This window comes from Hyalella azteca, unplaced genomic scaffold (assembly GCF_000764305.2).
Source record: "Hyalella azteca isolate HAZT.00-mixed unplaced genomic scaffold, Hazt_2.0.2 contig5403, whole genome shotgun sequence".
Classification (NCBI taxonomy): domain Eukaryota; kingdom Metazoa; phylum Arthropoda; class Malacostraca; order Amphipoda; family Hyalellidae; genus Hyalella; species Hyalella azteca.
In genome coordinates this window covers 38,124-57,933 of record NW_025935595.1, presented here as the reverse complement: position 1 = coordinate 57,933, position 19,810 = coordinate 38,124, and the positions used below count along the sequence as shown (strand labels likewise).

General features: G+C 40.9%; 1 protein-coding gene across 1 annotated transcript in view; it reads right to left on the bottom strand.

Moving 5' to 3' along the window:
• Window positions 1–18,010, bottom strand: part of LOC108667062 — a 60,111-nt gene extending 42,101 nt beyond the window's left edge. The window contains exon 1 of the mRNA XM_018154044.2: window positions 17,904–18,010. The gene's annotated coding sequence lies outside the window, so the exon portion shown is untranslated. The remainder of the gene's footprint in view (window positions 1–17,903) is intronic.
• Window positions 18,011–19,810: the final 1,800 nt, after the last annotated feature.

Sequence of the window (19,810 nt, the reverse complement as noted above, 5' to 3'; positions counted from 1 at the left end):
TTGATTTATGCCTTGACGACAGTTCGTGAAAGTGTTAGGGGTGGGGGAGTTCTTTCACATTTAATATAGGCGAAAATTACTGGTTGGGCACATAAATATGCAACCTGAAGACGCTGATCTTTAGTTACCCGGCTGCTGTCGTGTGGGATGGTGCTCATGCAGTCGTTCCCACTATCCTTGACTGAATTTCGGCTCCAGTAATGTCTAGTCTTGCATCCATGTCACCTTGAATGCCTATTTCGAGGCGCTCGGGACTTTGTCGCGCTCTACTGAACATTCACACTTATTGTCACTGCAAACCTATTTCCTCCCAGAGATTTTAAGCTACAGCAATGAGTAATAAACCGTTTGATTCGCAAATAAAAGATCTAGAGATTGGTCAAAGATTTTTTTTCAATTTCGTTAAAGTTTTGAAAATATTTTGAAAAAAAGGGGAGAAGAAATTCGAAAGGGTGGGGGAGAAATAATTTTTTTCGAAAAATGCCCACCCCACCCACAAAAATTAGAATTTCGAAAAACAGCAAGGACCAATCGATAGATTGGTCCTTGCATCCACAAACGCATTGATCCTTGATCATTACGCATCGAATGACATGCGTTGTAGCTTGTTGTAGCTTGAAAATCAGTAGTAGATGTTGTAGCTTGAAAATCATAGGAGGAGATAGATTTCTACAGTACCCCCTTTTTGGCGGTTTTCTAAGAATTTCACGTTTTCTTTCACTTTTTTCGAAAAATTTCTTCGAACAAAAAAGTCTTAGATTTATCTTTTACATATGTGTGTCAATTTTCAAAGTTATCTGTTAGTAAATAACCGAAATAGAATTTCCATAAGAAATTGGACATTGCCATTGGAAATTGGAAATTATATTTCGGTTACTTACTGACAGATAACTTTGAAACTTGGTACACATATGTAAAAAATAAATCTAAGACTTTTTTATTCATGTGAATTTTTCGAAAAAATGACAGAAAACGTGAAATTGTTGGAAAAGGTAGCTAGTTCCTGGTGTGACGAATTCGTCACGCCAGGGCGTAAAGGGTTATTTGGTAGCTGTGCACAAGACGCATCTAATGCAGCCAATTTATGTGCCATGCAGTGCATGTATATGCGTGTTGAGGCAGGTTCACTCATAAAAATGTACATTTTTCACAATCGGTACTAATATTATTTTAAAATAATTTGCATATTTTTCATCATTCACTTCAAACTGGAAAAATATGAGTCACATAGCGAATGATCGAAACCGGCGATGGGACAAACAGTACAGTACCTACCTAATTTGTTAACCTCGACGCCATTTTGAACCCGTTTCAGTAGTTTGGCTTCACCGAACCATTAATTTAACTCTAGGCAGCGATGGTAATAATTTCTAATTTTAGGGTTCAGTCATTTCTTTATTTCGCAATTAAGCGATTACTGTCGCAAATCAACTGGAAGCTCCACCAAACTCTAGTAATATGTTATTGACATTTTTCGCTGTTATAGTTGATAAATCATTCAGATTAAGTGCTAAATTGTCAAGAAATATATCTTTCGGTTTCTAGAGCAAATATCTATCGACTCTATAAGCCTTTTTCTGATTTATTAATTAATTTTATAACATTAGATAAAAATTGCGGGTAAGAAACAAACACCTCCAACTATGTAAAAAAATCAGGAGCTCTATAATCGATGGTCATTACAATTACGATTATAATGCTATTTATCCAAATTTTACATGGATACATGCCATAAGTCAGGGAGTCGCCTATTTCCCACTTTCTTTACATTTACCATTTGCAGTTATTTTCTCAAAAAATTCATAAAAAGATAATTTGCTTGCGTTAGTGTTTTACATGTGACTATGACGTTTCATAAATATCGGTAAATTAAAGAACGAATTTCTACATCTGACACCATAAGCCCCGTTTATCGCACAGCTCTGACAGGCGCAGATAACAGAGATAACGTCGCGCCCTGAAGCCTGGCGTGTGTGAAGAGATCAAGACGGCGCTGATGGCAATTTAGAACAAATATTTTAAATAAAACTAATTGTGCAGTTACGAAACTGTTGTTGATGGAATGTATGAAATCTGAGAGGAAAACTAAGTAGGATGCAAGACGTAATGAAATGGAACCCTGACAGCTTGAAGACCTGTAAAAGTATTTCATGTCATTAACTGTCTGTATTTAAGCAATAAACAAAACAGTAGGACGGTAATGCAGGAATTAATTGCAATGACTCATATTCAATTGGCATAGCGCATTCCTACATGTTCCTAGGATCGCCTTGAAGGTAATGACTGAGAGCTTGAGCTGAACGCGACTTTCACTTCCTACATGGCGTTGCTAACTTCACGGAAAAAGTAAAATTTACTTAAAGTAATGAAACTCGTGATTTTTGTGCACTGCACCTGCACAAAATGAGCTATGTTGCAGGCACTAACACTCGTTATCTTTCCTGGCCTGATAAACGGCCTGGTATAATGAGGAAGAAAGAGCTAAAATGTGTTCAAATATGGTCAAATCCGTGCCAAATCGTGTTCAGATGCTTATAAAAGCACGAGGAGCTCATATCTCTCAATAATTGTGCCATCTCTTGGCATGTTTTTCGTACATGAAACTTAAATTTAGCCAAAATGTGTCATATTTCATTGCTGTCCGAATTAATTTGCGCGGCACTACACGATAAAAAAAGGTGAGGGAAAGTAAAAAGACGGTCCATAAGAAGTGAAAACGATATTTAATAAATGAGCTCTAATATAGGCGATTGTCATTTTGAATATAATGTTAATGCTCCAAAACTATATGAGTTCAAAAAATTTTTAAAAGTTAATTTTTTAGGGTTTTCTTGCATGTTTTCTTTGTTTTCGTTTTCTCAGTAAATTCTAAGAACAATGTGCTTGTAAAAGTGTGTTACATGTGAGTATCAAATGCCATCAGAATCGGTAAATAAATGGACGGTTTTCCTACCCACACGCACTCTTATTAACGAAATATGAATGCTGAACTTGCGACCAGGTTTGATATTTCATGTCGATTAAATGATAACAACAAGAATCGTCGGATAGAAAACCTATTCATGCCGAAATTCCTGAGGCGACAACGAAGGAAACTACCGGAGTCCCGCAGCCTCTATCACACTTGTGGAACTTGACCGAGGCCCGAGAAATGATCCAAAAGTGGATGAGTTTTTCAGGTAAAAAAATTTGGCAATTTTTGTCTTATTGGAAAAACCTTCTCTGCAGCTGAACTAATAATGAATAACTAATGAATTACTAAGTTGAATTACTGTTGTTTTACCCAGCTGGTATTACTGCTGAATTATTTGACGGCAATGAGTCATGATCCGACGCTTCCTACACTTACACTGAGGCCAGTTAGGGCTCCTCTGATTGCTTCTTTACTTCATCATAGTCTGCTCGTGTGATTAAAATATCAATACTCTAAAATAACAACATTTCCTGAAATAATAAACTCAGCAGGATCTTGTAGTTCCTAAAGCTTCATCGTCATTCATTGATTGTAGCTCCCCTGTATCACCGCCATCACCTCCCTCATTACCAGCCGCCCTCAATCTCAATACGCCCTCAATCTCCAGATAAAAACTCCTCAGCTCAGCTGATGAAATTGATTGGCGATACGAAGGTAGAGAATAAGAGAAAGCTCAACGCAGGAGTTAATTTAGCGTGTAGAATGTTAAAAAGCATGACCCTAAGTTCTGTAAAGTGTGAGGTTGCTAACACTCGTTATCTTGCCCGGCCTGATAAGCGGCCTCTTGCTTATCAGGCAGCGCAGCTCAGGGCGTTTAAATAAATTTTCAGGTCCCGACAATATCCCGACACGATGTGTATCCTGGATACGCGCCCCAACAGCCCATATATATTGCAGTGCCAGGCGTCAAACGCGCAAATTCTGACAAATATATATTACATTTGCGCAATTTTAATAAACCCTTGCCGTGCGACACCGAAATTATTCAATATTTAACTCTGAGACATTTGTAATACTTTACATGAAATCTTTATCTGGTGTACCTACAGGCGTGGAAGACTTTAGTGAGGAGTGTGCCTGGGTCGAGTCTGGACAAAAGTCATCAATTCAATTCACTTTCTTTCTTGTAGGATTCATTAGTTTATTGCTGCTCTTTCACATCATGCTCCTCATGAATTATTAATTTTCATAAATGAATAAACTAGTTTGCTGGCACGCGTTCACGGGAAGACCGCACGTCAGGAGCCTCTTGGCGTTTGTGGCGAAAAATTCAGACGATATAATCTTTCAGGATTTATTTCAAATGAAGTTACGTGAACAAATTTCATGTTCAAAGTCGCTTAATATAAACAAATTCTTATCCCGAAAATGCCCATTCATATTTATTCTGGTTATTCTGGATTACAAAATCTGTGACGTCAGATAAATCTATAAAGAATATGGCTCTTTGTTCGGGGGATTGTTCAGAATGAAAACGCGTTGTAGATTGTAACGGTTTCTGAAAACAAAGAATGAACAATTTGAACACAAATTGAGGTTATTCGAGATTATAAACAATATAGAGAAAATTGCCAAGGTTAACAAGCAATAAAAGGATCATAACATAAGTAAATGATAACTAGTTAACTGGGCTGATACGTGGCAGCTGCGGTTTAATGCTGACAAGTGTAAAGTACTTCATCTCGGGAAGAACAATGAACAGCAAGCTTACAGTATGAGAAGACATGGTTGCAACGAGAGAGTAATGATTGAAAAGTCTAGTGTGGAAAAAGATCTTAAGTCTAGTAGCTACTTCAAACTATCGCCAGTCATGAAAAGATCCGGTCAAATGACACGAGTTTAGATCTATGAACAAGGCACGAAAAGGAAAAGAATCGGCGACAGGCCACATCAGGCCTACACTTCAGCGCCGACATCACTATGTTATGTTATGTTATGTTATGTTAAATCAAATTGCTGAACAATCTCGGTCAAGTTTGGTTCAAAATGAATTTTGTCTGAGGTCATTAACTCTGGTCCTACCCAAAAGGTCACAACCTTATGTATACGGGAGAAGTATGTTCAGTAAAATTCTTTACAAAATCACCTCGGCGAAGGTGAGAGAAACAACAGTTCCTCTGCTTTGTGTTTTGAAATCGCAGCATTCATCTGCAACAAATTTCAGCCCACAATGATGATCTACAGTTGAATGAGTGTTTACGACGAATTAGATGCTTTGTTTGTTTTGTGTTGAATTTCAGTCGATGGCCCATAAGTGATATCACCACTTATTGACCTTCTGTCCAACGAACTTAGGCGGAATCGGGTGGCCTTACGGATATTTTTTCAATTATTTCACAGTTTTCTTGAGCCGTAAATAACGGCTGCGTACACAAATTTTCTGAACGATGCGATGCAAACGATGGAAGATTTGAAGGTAAATATAAAAAAACTCGAGCAATGCTTAGTTTGGAATCATAAACGTGATATTTAAAACCTAAGAGCTGTACCAGAAGGCGCGTAGTTGCAGGCGCTGACACTCGTTATCTTCCCCGGCCTGATAAGCGGCCTCCTGCTTATCTCGCCGCGCAGCTCAGGCGCTGCAGGTAACACAGTGACAGGGCTCGGAAATGATCTAAAAGAGCGCGGGTGAAAACGATGGTTTGAAGCTTAAAATTGTCATGTATATCAAATTGGCAGCGTCGTCAGGCGTAACCCGGGGTTTGTAATCCCTGCCAGTTTAGTATACAGTCATTCCAAGCCCGTAATTTCTAATCGCGGCAATAATAATAAAGCGGATGCATGCAAACAAAAAATGCCCATTCAAACCATTATTTTTCATAGAACCTGGAACTCCTACAAAATTCCTATCTCAAAATATGAAAAAATTTAACTTGGTACTCACTGCAATGAGTGACAGAGAGCGCATTTTCTCATTGACGAAAACGTGAAGTCACGGACGGACCGACAGACGGACGGACAGACGGACATGGCGAGCACAATAGTGCATTTTTTCCATAAATGAGAAAATGCGCTAAAAAATAAGAGCCTTCCGAGTTAAATTTATGTGCCGATGTCATTCTCACAAAAATCTAAATTGTAATTCTCAGTCCAATCTTTTCCCCAGTTTGATTATGCATTTCTATTATAAGAAATTTTGTCCATGTTAATGTAGTAACGACTAGTAAGTCTAAGTGTAAGTTAAGGTAGTTGAAATTAGAGAGCAAATTCGTGATTAGAGCTAGGAAGTTGGTGGCATTGACTGCATTGGTGACGACCTCGTCTTATTAATTTGTGATAGTTTTCCGCTAACACCCTTGAATTCACGCATGTATTAGGGCCTTGTTAATCATATAATGCATGTAATTTCACCTCTGGATCCGGCCCAACATATTATAGGCTTTGGACGCGTTTATTTTCTGCCACAAAGCTTGCCGCAAGGCTATTGTCTGTTACGTGAACCAGCGTCAAATTCCGTCGGTCGCGTTGTCAATACTCGGTTCACTATCTTGTCTTAAGATTCTCATACGAGCATCCACTGGCTCTCTTATTAACAACTCTCTTGAGGTTTGGCCGACCTTAATTTATTAACTTAACCTAAATTTAAATCGTCACTAAAAGGTCGTTACAGCCACTACTCAATACCGCCCACGGCAATATTTTAGAGATGGTGTATATATATTCATTGTGTCATTAAAATACCTTGGATTCTATTCTTTGCATTTTGTCATAAATTCAGTTATCAGGCTCTGAAGTTAAGTCGAATAGTATTATTAAATATCATTTGCAGTATAATTACGCATCACTTCTCACCCTGGATGTACATGTATAGCCTATACCCGTTCTGTTGCGCCTGTCTGCTCCTCCTGTTTTGTCAGTTGGTTTAGACGCACGGCTTGGAATATTGCCGTGTTCATTTCTGTTGCTGTTCAAATTGGAAACATTGAATATGATTGTAAACTTATGAAATTTATCAACTTATAGCTTTCCTTTATATTTTTACCGTCCATTCTTCCCTTCTGCTCTGAGTCTGAACTTAGCTTCCGAGATTTTTCTCGCACCTGGAGAACTTGTCGTGGATTCCCATGTAAAATCAATGCAAACAGTTAAATTTTCGTTATTTACTTGCACTATTTTTCCATTACAATAAATTTTCAGGTTCTGGTAACATCTCGACACGATATGTATCTTGAATACGCGCCCCAACAGTCCCTCTATATCCCGACACGGTAGGTATCCTAGATACGCGCCCCGCAACAGCCGCTATATACAATATCCCGACACGATAAGTATCCTGGATACGCGCCCCAACAGCCCCTATATACAATATCCCTGTATCCTGGATACGCGCCCCAACAGCCCCTATATATTTTGCTGTGCCAGGCTTACAAAACACAAATATTTATAAGATATACAACAGCGTTTGCGCCATTGAAGTACTTGAGGTACTTACGTGTACGATGGCGCAGCTCGGAAGAGTTCCCAGTCGCCGGCACTTAATACGGCTATATATAGTCACCAGGTTCACACACCAAGATACACAGGCTCGAGCGAACACTTCCCTGCGCCAGCAACACCTCACTCTGAAGACACTTCTCTGAATCTTGCAAGTTTGTGATCAAGTCGCGCAGCTGAGCGCGTCGCAGATAACGGCTATCAGGGCAGCAGATAACGGCGCATGCCGGCGCAGCCACCGCAGCCCCCGACCTCGGTAATCCACTCGCTCGTGTATCAAGTTATAATTGGATTATATAAATTACCGAATTATTAATTAATTGGTTTAAAAAACGTGGTTACAACACGTGAGTGTTGCACCCTCGATACGGGGCTGAAACTTACGTGATGCACGCGTGTTGTATCCACGATACGAGACTGGAACTTTCGAGAGGCATACGTGTTGTATCCACGATACGAGACTGGAACTTTCGTGAGGCATGCGTGTTGTATCCACGATACGACACTGGAACTTACGTGAGGCATGCGTGTTGTATCCACGATACGAGACTTGAACTTACGTGAGACATGCGTGTTGAATCCACGATACGAGACTGGGATTATGTGAGGCGCCCACGTATTTCAAATGATTGACACGTGATGCTGATAAGCGCTCAGTGTGCAAGCCGGGACTGGTGTTGTTGGATATAACGTAAAAGGCTTTGTTCATCGCAAAAACTTTACGTAATGGTACAATTTTTTTGCGAACCATTACAACACGTATGGTACGTACGCACCAGGAACAGGAAAATCCTGTTTATGGTGCCGTAAAAAGTGGCTGCTCACACCAATTTTCTAATGATCCGATGGAAGATTTGAAGTTTATTATAAAAAATGCTCGAGTAATACTTAGTTTGAAGTCACAAACGTAAAATTTAAAAGCTCGAAGCTGCACCAGAAGACGCGAAGTTGTAGGCGCTTACACTCGTTATCTTGGCCGGCCTGATAAGCGGCCTCTTGCTTATCTCGCTGCGCAGCTCAGGCGCTGCAGTTAACGCAGATTGTGACAGGACTTCGAAATCATCAAAAATGCGTGAATAAGTACGAAAGATTGAGTGTTAAAATTTGTTATATATTTAAAACTATCAGGCTAGCCGGCGTGGCCCATAATTTGTGAAATATTAGAATTCGGCAAACCCCAACCCGTAATTTCTGATTATGTTAAGGATAGTAAATCGAATATATGCTAATTAAATAGAGACTCATTCAAACCAGCATTTTCCATGGATCATGGAAATCCAAGTGAGCGTTTTTTTCAATATAAAATAAACATTTTATTTCTTTTTAATCCAATTCATTTATCCCAAATAAAAACCTAATTTCGATTTTTCTACAATTTTCGATTCAGAGAGGTCCAACTATGTCCACCGAGACGCTGGAGAAATGTTCTTAACAAATCAGAGTTTCGAACTCTTGCTGTTCTGGAACATTAGCGTAGATCTCAGATCCGCATATATTAAACTCAAATGCTTACTGCTTCAGCTGCAAGACCGTACGCTGAGATATTATTAGCGATGCGTGCGATAGCAGCAGCCACGATAGACAACAAAACACATACAAATTAAGATAGCAAAATCTGTATGAAACATTTGGACAACTATTAATCGCATTATTCACCCAATCAATCAAGTGGTCCATTCAGTTTTTGTGTATTCAGGTTATTGTCATGAAAATATGTGGTAAAACACTAATTCGATGCATAATAATATGGTAACTGCCGAAATTAATCTATAAACACACAGGAAATGCTGCAATTACGTGATAAAACTCATGCCAAATGAACGTCAAACGGGAATGAACAGAACTATGAAGGTATTGCTGAACACCGCTGTTCTTCAGTCTTCAATCATCCGGCGCGAATGGCAGTTGGCACTGAGGATGTGTGATGCGACGAATCAGACTTGATTTAGGTTAATTTTGGATTTAAAGCAAAGGTAAGGCAAAAAACTAACGTCTGAACTTACAGTTCGTCTCATACGCAAATTTAAAGAAGGAATTTTGCAATCATCCATTTCGCAAGTGCACCTCATGAAGCTATGTTATTGTCGTGTATATGAAAATGGATTATGGACCGAGCAAGGTAGACGATGTGCCTGGAACGTGGATGATGGACCGTGCAAGATGGATGTTGGGCCTGTAACGTGGTTGATGAACAGAGCAAGATGGATGATGGACCTAACCAATATTTGTAAAAAGCGCTACCTTCACGTCGGGTTTTTATAAGTACGTAAATATCAGGAATAAACAAGAGAACAAATTCCGCCGCGTGAAATATCCAGTGTCGGTGCTTCTAGATCCTAGCAAATTCATTCGAATGATGAGAAAAATTCAACATTGCACATCAGTACACAATTATGATGATCTGAAATCGCCACCCAATCATCATGTAGACGTGAAGGTTTCTCACTATGTGCAGATGTTGGCTCCTCATTTCACGCACCGAAAGGAAGGTTACCATAGCGATCAGGTCCAGGTACTTCACATATATGATAGGTATCCTGGATACGCGCCCCATCATCCCTTATATATTTGTGAGGCTAGACTTCAGACACACACACATTTTATCTTTTACAAATTTATATCTTATAAATTTGTCTAAGTTTGTGTGTTGTAAGCGCAGCATAATATACATGGCTGTTGGGGCGCCTATCCATGATACATATCGTGTCGTGATATTGAGAGGCTTTTGGGGGCGCGTATCCCGACATATCATATAGAGATATTGCTAGGAACTGGAAATTTATTCGGGGTGGGTCACTAGCAAGTCATTAGCATTTACTTGGAGTTGCGCTTTCTGGGAAAAATGAATATATGAACGGGTCTTCCTTTAATAATCATACGTTTGCTTTATTATTGTCAAGGTGATTAGAAATAACGGGTTTGGGATGACAGGATCCTATAATTGCAAGGTTCATCGATGCCCTGAAGGACCATGCAACTCTGTTAGCTTGGTATGAATGAAAATTTCTAGCTCCAAGTCCGGCGAACTTACTCATGCGCTTCTAGAACAATTCCGAGCCCTGCCGCAATTTCTGTTACATGCAACGCCCGAAATGAGCGGCGAGATAAGCAAGAGGCCGCTTATCAGGCCGGGAAAGTACTGTCTTGCAGTACGGAAGTACGGCCTTGCAGCTAAAGCAGTAAGCATTTAAGTTTTAGCCGATCTGAGATCCACGCTAATGTTCCAGAACAGAAGGAGTTAGAAATTTCGATTTGTTCAGAACCTTTCTTGCCGTCCCGGTGGACATAGTTGGACCGCTCTGGTTCGAAAATTGAAAGAAAAATCTAAATTAGGTTATTTAATTAGTATGAATGAATTTGATTAAAGAGACGATAAATTTTTTTTAACAAGCACCTACTGGGATTTCCAAGTTCTGGGAATAAAGAGGGATTGAACGAGTCTCTATTTAATTTGAATAAATTCGATTTATTATCCGTAACGTTTGCCGAATGGGTTGGGGTTTCCGAATTCTGAAATTCCAGGGATTATGGGACATGTCGACCAGCCTGATAGTTTGAAGTAAATGTAAAATTTTAAAACTAAAAAAAACTTAGTGATTTCGAAGTCCTGTCACAGTCTGTGTTGCATGCAGCGCCTAAGCTGCGCGGCGAGATAAGCAGGAGGCCGCTTATCAGGCCGGGCAAGATAACGAGTGTCAGCGCCTGCAACTACGCGTCTTCTGGTGCAGCTTTGAGCTTTTAAATTTCACGTCTTTCACTCCAAATAATGCGTTCCTCGATCTTTTTTATATTAACCATCAAATCTTCCATCGGTTTATTAGGAAATTAGTGTGAGCAGCCATTTTCTACGGCTCAATAAAACAATAAAATGATTCGAAAAATGTCCATTGGGCCACCTGATTTCGCCTAAGTTCGCTGGACTGAAGTGCAATAAGTGTTGATATAAGAATTAAATCCTGAAAGAATTTATCGTCTGAATTTCTTGCTACAAAGGCAGCTATATATTTATAGTTATCAGCACCGCGTGTCCGTCATCCGAGATAGCGCAGCAAGAGGCTCCTGACGCGTGGTCTTCCCGTGAACGCGGGCCAGCAAACTAGTTTATTCAATTGTGAAGTTAATGAATTTATGAGGCAAATGATAGTAAAGAAGAGCAATGAACTAATGAATCCTACTAACGTTCGTAAGTTAAATTGACGACCTTGGTCTAGACTCTTGCCATACACCCTGCACACTAGCAACTTCCAAGCCTGTAGCTACACGAGATAACAATTCAAATTATAGTATTGAAAATGTCTGCACAATAAATTCGGATAATTTCATTGTCACCGGGCTAGGGCAAATCGAAATTGAAAATCTAAGTTCAAAAATCGTGTTCATCGCAATATGTATGGGCGATTGGGGCGCGTATCCTGTATACATATCGTGTCGGGATATAACCTGAAATAAGTTAGTTGCCTGAAAATTTATTCCTGGTACTTACCTTAAATAGATTCGTATTCCTGTTGTCCTAAAAGGCTGACGCCTTCAGCTGCCCCTTGTTCTTCCTGCACTTGATCTTCCTGCACTTGATCTTCCTGCACTTGATCTTCCTGCACTTGATCTTCCTGCACTTGATCTTCCTGCAGTTGTCCTTCCAGTACTTGAACTTCCTATACTGAATGCCTGCTTTATTACAGCACTTTTCCCTTTGCAATTACTGAATTTCTAATATAAATTTTTCCCTAAAAACTTTGCATGTACATCCATGGTATTTGCTCTATTAGTGAACACGTCTTATTTTTAACTTTCAAACAAGGGCAAACACTTTGCAATTAACGAGACTAATGATCTTCGAATACAAATTTAATTTTGAGAATTCTTAGTATATATTGTTGAAAATGTTCATCTTATATTTTTTGGAATTGCTTTATGCAACAACTAGAGAACGCACAGACATGCGGTTTGCTGCGTTAGACACGCTTTTTCAGCCGCCCCAAAATGAGCCATGAAACCAGAAAAGACTAAATTTTCGATTTTAGACCGACACTCCCATTAAAGTAAAAATTCCCTAGCCCACAGCCAACAAAATAGGTTGCTGAGGAATGCTGCATGCTGACTACAGACCTAGACGGATGAGGAGGAACGCTATAATTCTATCCCTTCCTCAAGAGGTTCTAAACAAATGACAAAAATGTCAAGGCGTCAGGAGGCTGAACAGACGTCAAACTACAATAATCTACGAATAATGGGGGATGAGTTCTACTTTATATTTTAACAAATATTAATAAAGAGTCGTATATACTGCTGACTGATGCTTAAATTAAACGAATTTTTCGTTTTTAATTCAAATTTTAGACAGTAGTCTGAGCGAAACGCCTTTTTAGCGCATTTTCTCATTTATGAAAAAATGCACTGTTGTGCTCGCCATGTCCGTCTGTCTGTCCGTCCGCCTGTCCGTGACCTCAAGTTTTCGTCAACGAGAAAATGCGCTCTCTGTCACTCACTGCAGTAAGTACTGAGTTATATTTTTTTAATTCAGCTTAGAAATTTTAATTGCGACCGCTTGACCTTGCGGGCTTTTTACAATCGATTCCTTTCTTTTTTACAGCCCTCAAAAATGGATCTCCAAAAATATTCTAACTGAACCTATGCAAATGAAGTAGAATATGAAGAATATGATGAGTACTTAGTGTAAAGTTACGAATATGATGTGTAAAACCTCACATGTGCACCAGTATACGCGTAGTTGCAGGCGCTTACGCATTATCTTCTCCGGCCTGATAAGCGGCCTCCGGCTTATCTCGCCGCTAACCTCGGTCGCTACAGGTAACAGAAATTGTGGCAGGGCCCAAAAATGTTCTAAAATAGCATGAATGAGTTCGTCGGACTAAGTACCAAAAATTTTCATTCATATTAAGCTGGCTGGTTAGCACGGAGCGTCCCGGGATCGGTAAACTTTGCAATTATAGGATCCTGCCATCCAAAACCCGTTATTCCTAATCACGCTAATAAGAATAAAGCGAACGTTTGCCTATTAAAGGAAGACCCGGTCAAGTATTCATTTTTCCTAGAGCATGAAAATCCAAGCAGATGCCAATGTCTGGCCATTGTCTCAATCAGAAAAAATTACATTTATTCCGGGAGCATTTATTTTTTCTTGGCGTTTAATGTTTGTTTTCGTTCATACAAACAAATGCGCCTGTAAAAGTGTTTTATATGCGAGTATACAATTTCATCAATATCGGTAAATTTATAACGCTTTTCCTTCGCACACGCTCCCTTAACGAAAAATGAATGCTGAACTTGCGTCCTGGTTTGATATTTCATGTCGCTTGAATAATGACAACAAGAGTCGTGGGAGAGAAAATCTGTTTTCTTTTAGAAATTCCTTAGGCGATAACGAACAAAACTACCGGAGTCCCGCAGCTTCCATCGCTCTTCTGGAACTTGAACGAGGCCCGAGAAATGATCCAAAGTGGAATGAGTTTTTCAGATGAAATAAATGCTACAGTTTTTGTCTTACTGTACCCTTACTTACACGTACCCTTACTTTTAAAAGACCTTCTCGCCTGCTGAATTACGGTTGAGTTACTAATGAATTACTGTTGTTTATTACTGCTGAATTACCCAGCTGAATTATTTGACGGCAATGAGACATGATCTTCTTTCTTTGCTCGACGACCTCATTCCTGCACGAACTGTTCGTGTCCCCCAGCGAGCCTCCGACCCGTGGTTTGACGACGAATGTCGCGCCTCGAAGCGTGGTGTTCGGCTGCTCCAGCGGGCTGTCCGTCGCGCGAGCAGACGTAGCGATCCTGCTGCTGGAGCTGAAGCGACGTCCAACTGTAAAATTTTTCATTTATTCCAAACAGGCAACTTTTTCCGGAGTGGCAATGGGTCGATAATCCTGCAATTCAGGAATCCCGTCGTCCCAAACCTGCTATTCGAAATCACTGTTATAATAATAAAGCGAATGTATGCTAACAAAAAAATTCCAGTTCAATCTCATATGTTTTCATAGATCCTGGAATTTGTGTAGATTCTTGTTTCAAAATCTGAAAAATTTTGTCTTTTGAATTATATTCGTGAAACAATATCATTCTCATAAATTTGAAGACCAAATTCTAATTCTTGATCGAATCTTTTTCTCAAAGTTTAGCTATGCATTGCTATCCTCCATTATTAGATACATTTTCAGGTCCCGGTAACATCCCGACACGACAAGTATCCTGGATACGCGCCCCAACAGCCCTCGTATACCATATAATGCATACCAGCCCCATATACAGCCATCAAGACCAAGAAAGAAGCCTACAAGCGTTATTTACGAACTTGCAGCGATTCTGATTATAACCTGTACGCAAGAGCTCGAAATCAAGCTAAAAAATAGCCTGTCGCACTGCAGTGAAAAAATGCAGTGAAACTGCAAAAAATAATCAGAAAGCCTTCTTTTTGTAAGCTAGTTCGAAGTGTACGACAAACGACGGTATATCTGATTTCAAAGTAGACCAACGAAAGATTTCCTCCGATGAGGGCAAGGCTAACGTTCTTAATCAGTTCTTCAGCAGTGTGTTCACAGATGAATATTTGAACAGTATTCCAGATATTGAGGAGTGCCCAATCGGCTCGAAGTTAATTAACAGGTTTTGAAATACACGTAGAAGAGGCTCTCAAGCGCCTGGTAGCTCTAAATCCCAACAAGTCATGTGGACCAGACGGCTTCCGCTTCCATCCCAGATTGCTCAAAGAATTAGCACCCGTTCTGGCCGACCCATTGACAGTATTCTTTCAAAAAACCTTGAACGATGGAACTTTGCCGTCCGACTGAAAAGAAGCTCAAGTAACACCATTGTTCAAAAAAGGTGACAAAAGCAGCCCAGGTAATTATCGCCCTGTCAGTCTGACAAGTGTTGTTTGTAAGCTAATGGAATCTGTTGCCAGGGAAAGGATTATCGATCACTAAAGTACAAGCCAAGAAAAGTACAAGGATCGGCAACGGGCCTATCCAGGCCTATTCTTCAATGCCGAAGATACTATACTATACTATACTATACTATACTATACTATACTATACTATACTATACTATACTATACTATACTATACTTGACTGTTCACCATCTCCTATCAGATTGTCAACATGGTTTTATTGCCGGTAGATCCTGCACCACTTGCTTATTGTCTACGTTGAACGATTGGACTCGCCTGCTGGACGAAATGGAGCCAGTGGATGCATTGTACCTCGATTTTGTCAAAGCATTTGACAGTGTTCCGCATGAGCGGCTGTAGCGTAAAGTGAAGTCTTTGGGAATTGAGGGAAACGTACACCAATGGATCAGAGATTTTCTAGTAGGTACACGACAACGTGTCAGTATTAACGGAACCGTGTCAGACTGGGCATCAGCGCGCAGTTGCGTGCCACAAGGAAGCGTTCTTGGGCCTATTTTGTTCGTTGCTTTCATAAACGATCTGCCATAAGTAGTGTCCAGCGTGTGCTCCATGTATGCCGATGACACAAAAGTTTATGATACAGTGAAGGATGCGTCAAACAAAGCGCAATTGCAAGATGATCTTGACAGCTTAGTTAACTGGGCTGATACGTGGCAGTTGCCGTTTAATGCTGACAATTGTAAAGTACTTCACCTCGGGAAGAGCAATGAACAGTAAAATTACAGTATGAGAAGACATGGTTGCAATTAGAGAGTAATGATAGAAAAGTCTAGCGTGGAAAGAGATTTCGGAGTTTACTCCGACAAGGAGTTGAAATTTTCTAATCATGTTGAAACGCAAGCTAATACATTCAACAAACTTCTTGGGCTAATCAGACGCTCGTACGAGTTTCTAGATGCAGATGCGATGAAGCAGTTGTTTGCTGCTGTCGTGCGCCCGAATCTAGAGTTTGGAAACGTTGTGTGGTCGCCGAGATTCGAAAAAGACAAAAATTTAATAGAGCATGTTCAGAGACGTGCAACAAGGATAATTCCAGGCCTGAAAGGCAAGTCCTATGAAGAAAGATTAAAGATTATGAATCTTCCAAGCCTCAGCTATCGACGTCTGCGTGGGGACCTCATTGAAGTATACATGTATACTCATGGTTTATACAAGGTGCAAGAAGGATTACTAGAATTTGCAACAAGAACCAACGCCAGGGGCCACGGCTATAAACTAAAAAACTGCGCTTAAACTTCTCCACGTGACAACATTTCTTCTCACTTCGAATCACCGACATGTGGAACAGCCTCCCCGATTACATCGTTGGCGTTCACAGTATGAACGCGTTCAAGAACAGACTAGAAAGCATAGAATGGAAGTGTCGGCACTGAAGAAATAGGACCATGGCCTGTTGCCGATTCTGGAATTTTTCGTGACTTGATTCACCAGGGATCCGGCCTTTAGAACCCGATCTTTCCATAACTGACGATTGATTGAGATAGCTGCTGGACTTATTGCCTGGTCCGTAACTTGCTAGGCATTTTAAGACTGAACATATGCTCCTGCATAGCTTCGTCTAGTCTGTTCTTGAAGGCGTTCATACTCGGAGCGTCAACGATGCTATCAGGGAGGCTGTTCCGCATGTCGGTGACTCGAAGCGAGAAGACATGTTGTCGCATGGATGGATAAAGCTATGGAAAAATATATGTTCTGACTTGAAATAATTAGCACAATATCGAACCCGGAGGAAGTCTAGTAGCTATTTCAAATTATCGTCAGTACTGAAAAGATTCGGTCAAATGGCACAATTTTGGATCTTCTGTGAACAAGTCACGAAAAGTAATTGAATCGGCGACAGGCCACATCAGGCCTACTCTTCAGCGCCGACATCACAATGTTAAGTTATGTTATACAATATCCCGACACGATAAGTATCATGGATACGCGCGCCCCAACAGCCCCTATATACAATATCACGACACGATAAGTATCCTGGATACGCGCCCCAACAGCCCCTATATACAATATCACGACACGATAAGTATCCTGGATAAGCGCCCCAACAGCCCCTATATACAATATCCCGACACGATAAGTATCCTGGATACGCGCCCCAACAGCCTCAATATCCCGACACGATAAGTATCCTGGATACGCGCCCCAACAACCCCTATATACAATATCCCGACACGATAAGTATCCAGGATACGCGCCCGAATAGCCCCTGTATACAATATCCCGACACGATAAGTATCCTGGATACGTACCAACTGAGACGGAGACGCGCCTGAAGAGCGCGTCTCGTCAGCAGAAAATTGAGCTTCCGGGGTTATTGTTGAGGTAGAAGCGCTACACGTTCATGGCATCCCTAAAGGGAGCCTGATCCTGCTCCTTAATACTCCTGAGTGACAGGCGTCGTATTCATCAATGTAAGGAGAATAATTGGCATGTGAAAACAATGATGAAATTATGATAATACAGCTAATAAATACAATAATATTTATTTGAAAAAAATTCATTTATAAAATATGTACCTGTAAAGTGCAACTACGTTTACGCCATTGAAGTACTTGAGGTACTTACGTGTACGATGGCGCAGCTCGAAAGTGTTCCCAGTCGCCGTACACTTAATACGGCTATATATAGTCACCAGGTTCACACACCAAGATACACAGGTTATGTACACTTAATAAAACTTTGTTTAGGTACACCATATAGTCACCAGGTTCACACACCAAGAAAACATGTTAGGTACACTTAATACGGCTATATAGTCGCCAGGTTCACACACCAAGATACACGAGCGAACACTTCACTGCGCCAACAACACCTCACTCTGAAGACACTTCTCTGAATCTTGCAAGTTTGTGATCAAGTCGCGCAGCTTAGCACGTCGCAGATAACGGCTATCAGGGCAGCAGATAACGGCGCATGCCGGCGTAGCCACCGCAGCCCTCGACCTCGGTAATCCACTCGCTAGTGTATTAAGTTATAATTGGATTAATTTAATCGAGTGGACATCGCTTGTACCTATTAAACTGGTCTAGCAAATCCTCTTCTGACGCGAAGTCACGAGGATGAATCTCCAAGCAGCTGAGGCATGCGAGTTGTATCCACGATACGAGACTGGGTTTATGCGAGGCGTCCACATATTTCGAACGATTGAAACGCGATGCTGATAAGCGCTAATTCTTCATGCCGGGACTGGTGTTGTCAAATTTAAAGTCAAATGCTTTGTTAATTGGAAAATGTACGACATTTGAATCCTTAAAGAATTAACGTTCGATTTACCCTGTTTGTAGTGGTGTCCCCTTTTTTAAATGCAATTTAATTTTAAAAATGTTATGTTTAATTGTCACGCATCACTCTGACAGTCGTGCAAAAGTCACACCTTGCCAATGTAATGCATCTGCATTTGACGCATTCGTTCCTGTGTTGATTACCTTTTTGAATTTCCAATTTCGCGGGGAGCGGCGGTCAGGACAGCGCCACAGAGGACAACGTTGTGTATTTCCATGTGATCCCTCAGGAATACTCATGGCCCGTCTCGGGGCGACAGCGATGATGTGTTCAGCCTTTATGACACCGACCGACCGCTGGCCTTCATCAGCAACTGCGACATCGCCTGAGAATTTACTAGGGCATGAGCTGGTAAAAGAAAGAGACCTCATAGGGTACCGGAGACTTCGTTGATACTTCCGGCAGTAAAATATAGTCTTCTGGCAACAAATCTATGCCTTCTGATAACAAAATGTTGTCTTCTTCCGGCAACAAATCCTAGTCTTCTGGCAAAAAAATCTTGTCTGTTAGCACCAAAATATACCTTCTGACTACAAAGGTTTGTCTTCTGGCAACTGAACCATGTGTGAAGGCAACAAAATCCTTGACGCACATGTCGCAAAATCCATCTCCAGGCAACAAATCCTTGACGCCTTTTAACAATGCACTGCCTTCTGGCAACAAAACCTTATCTTCTGGCAACAAAACCTTGGCATGAAATAATGATTGCAATAGAAAAAATATAACTCAGTACTCACTGCAGTGAGTGACAGAGAGCGCATTTTCTCAAAATCGACGAAAACGTGAAGTCACGGACAGACGGACGGACATGACGAGCACAATAGGGCATTTTTTTCATTATTAAAAAAGTGCGCTAATAATCATTTTATCGGTGCTACCATTTGTTTCCATTGCAATTGTACTAGGTGTGTCGTGGCCAACATTTGTTATCAGGACTCGTAAGCAGCGCCGTGCAGCGCCGCGCCGCTCAGGGGGCGTAGATAAGGGCGATAGCGCCCCCTGCAGGAGGGCTGGGGGGGGGAGGGTGATAACATCATCCTTAAGGGCAAGGATTACATCCACCGCACACCATCCATCATCCACCGCGCACCATTCATCATCCACCACACACCATCCATCATCCACCGCGCACCATCCATCATCCACGGCGCACCATCCATCATCCACCGCGCACCATCCATCATCCACCG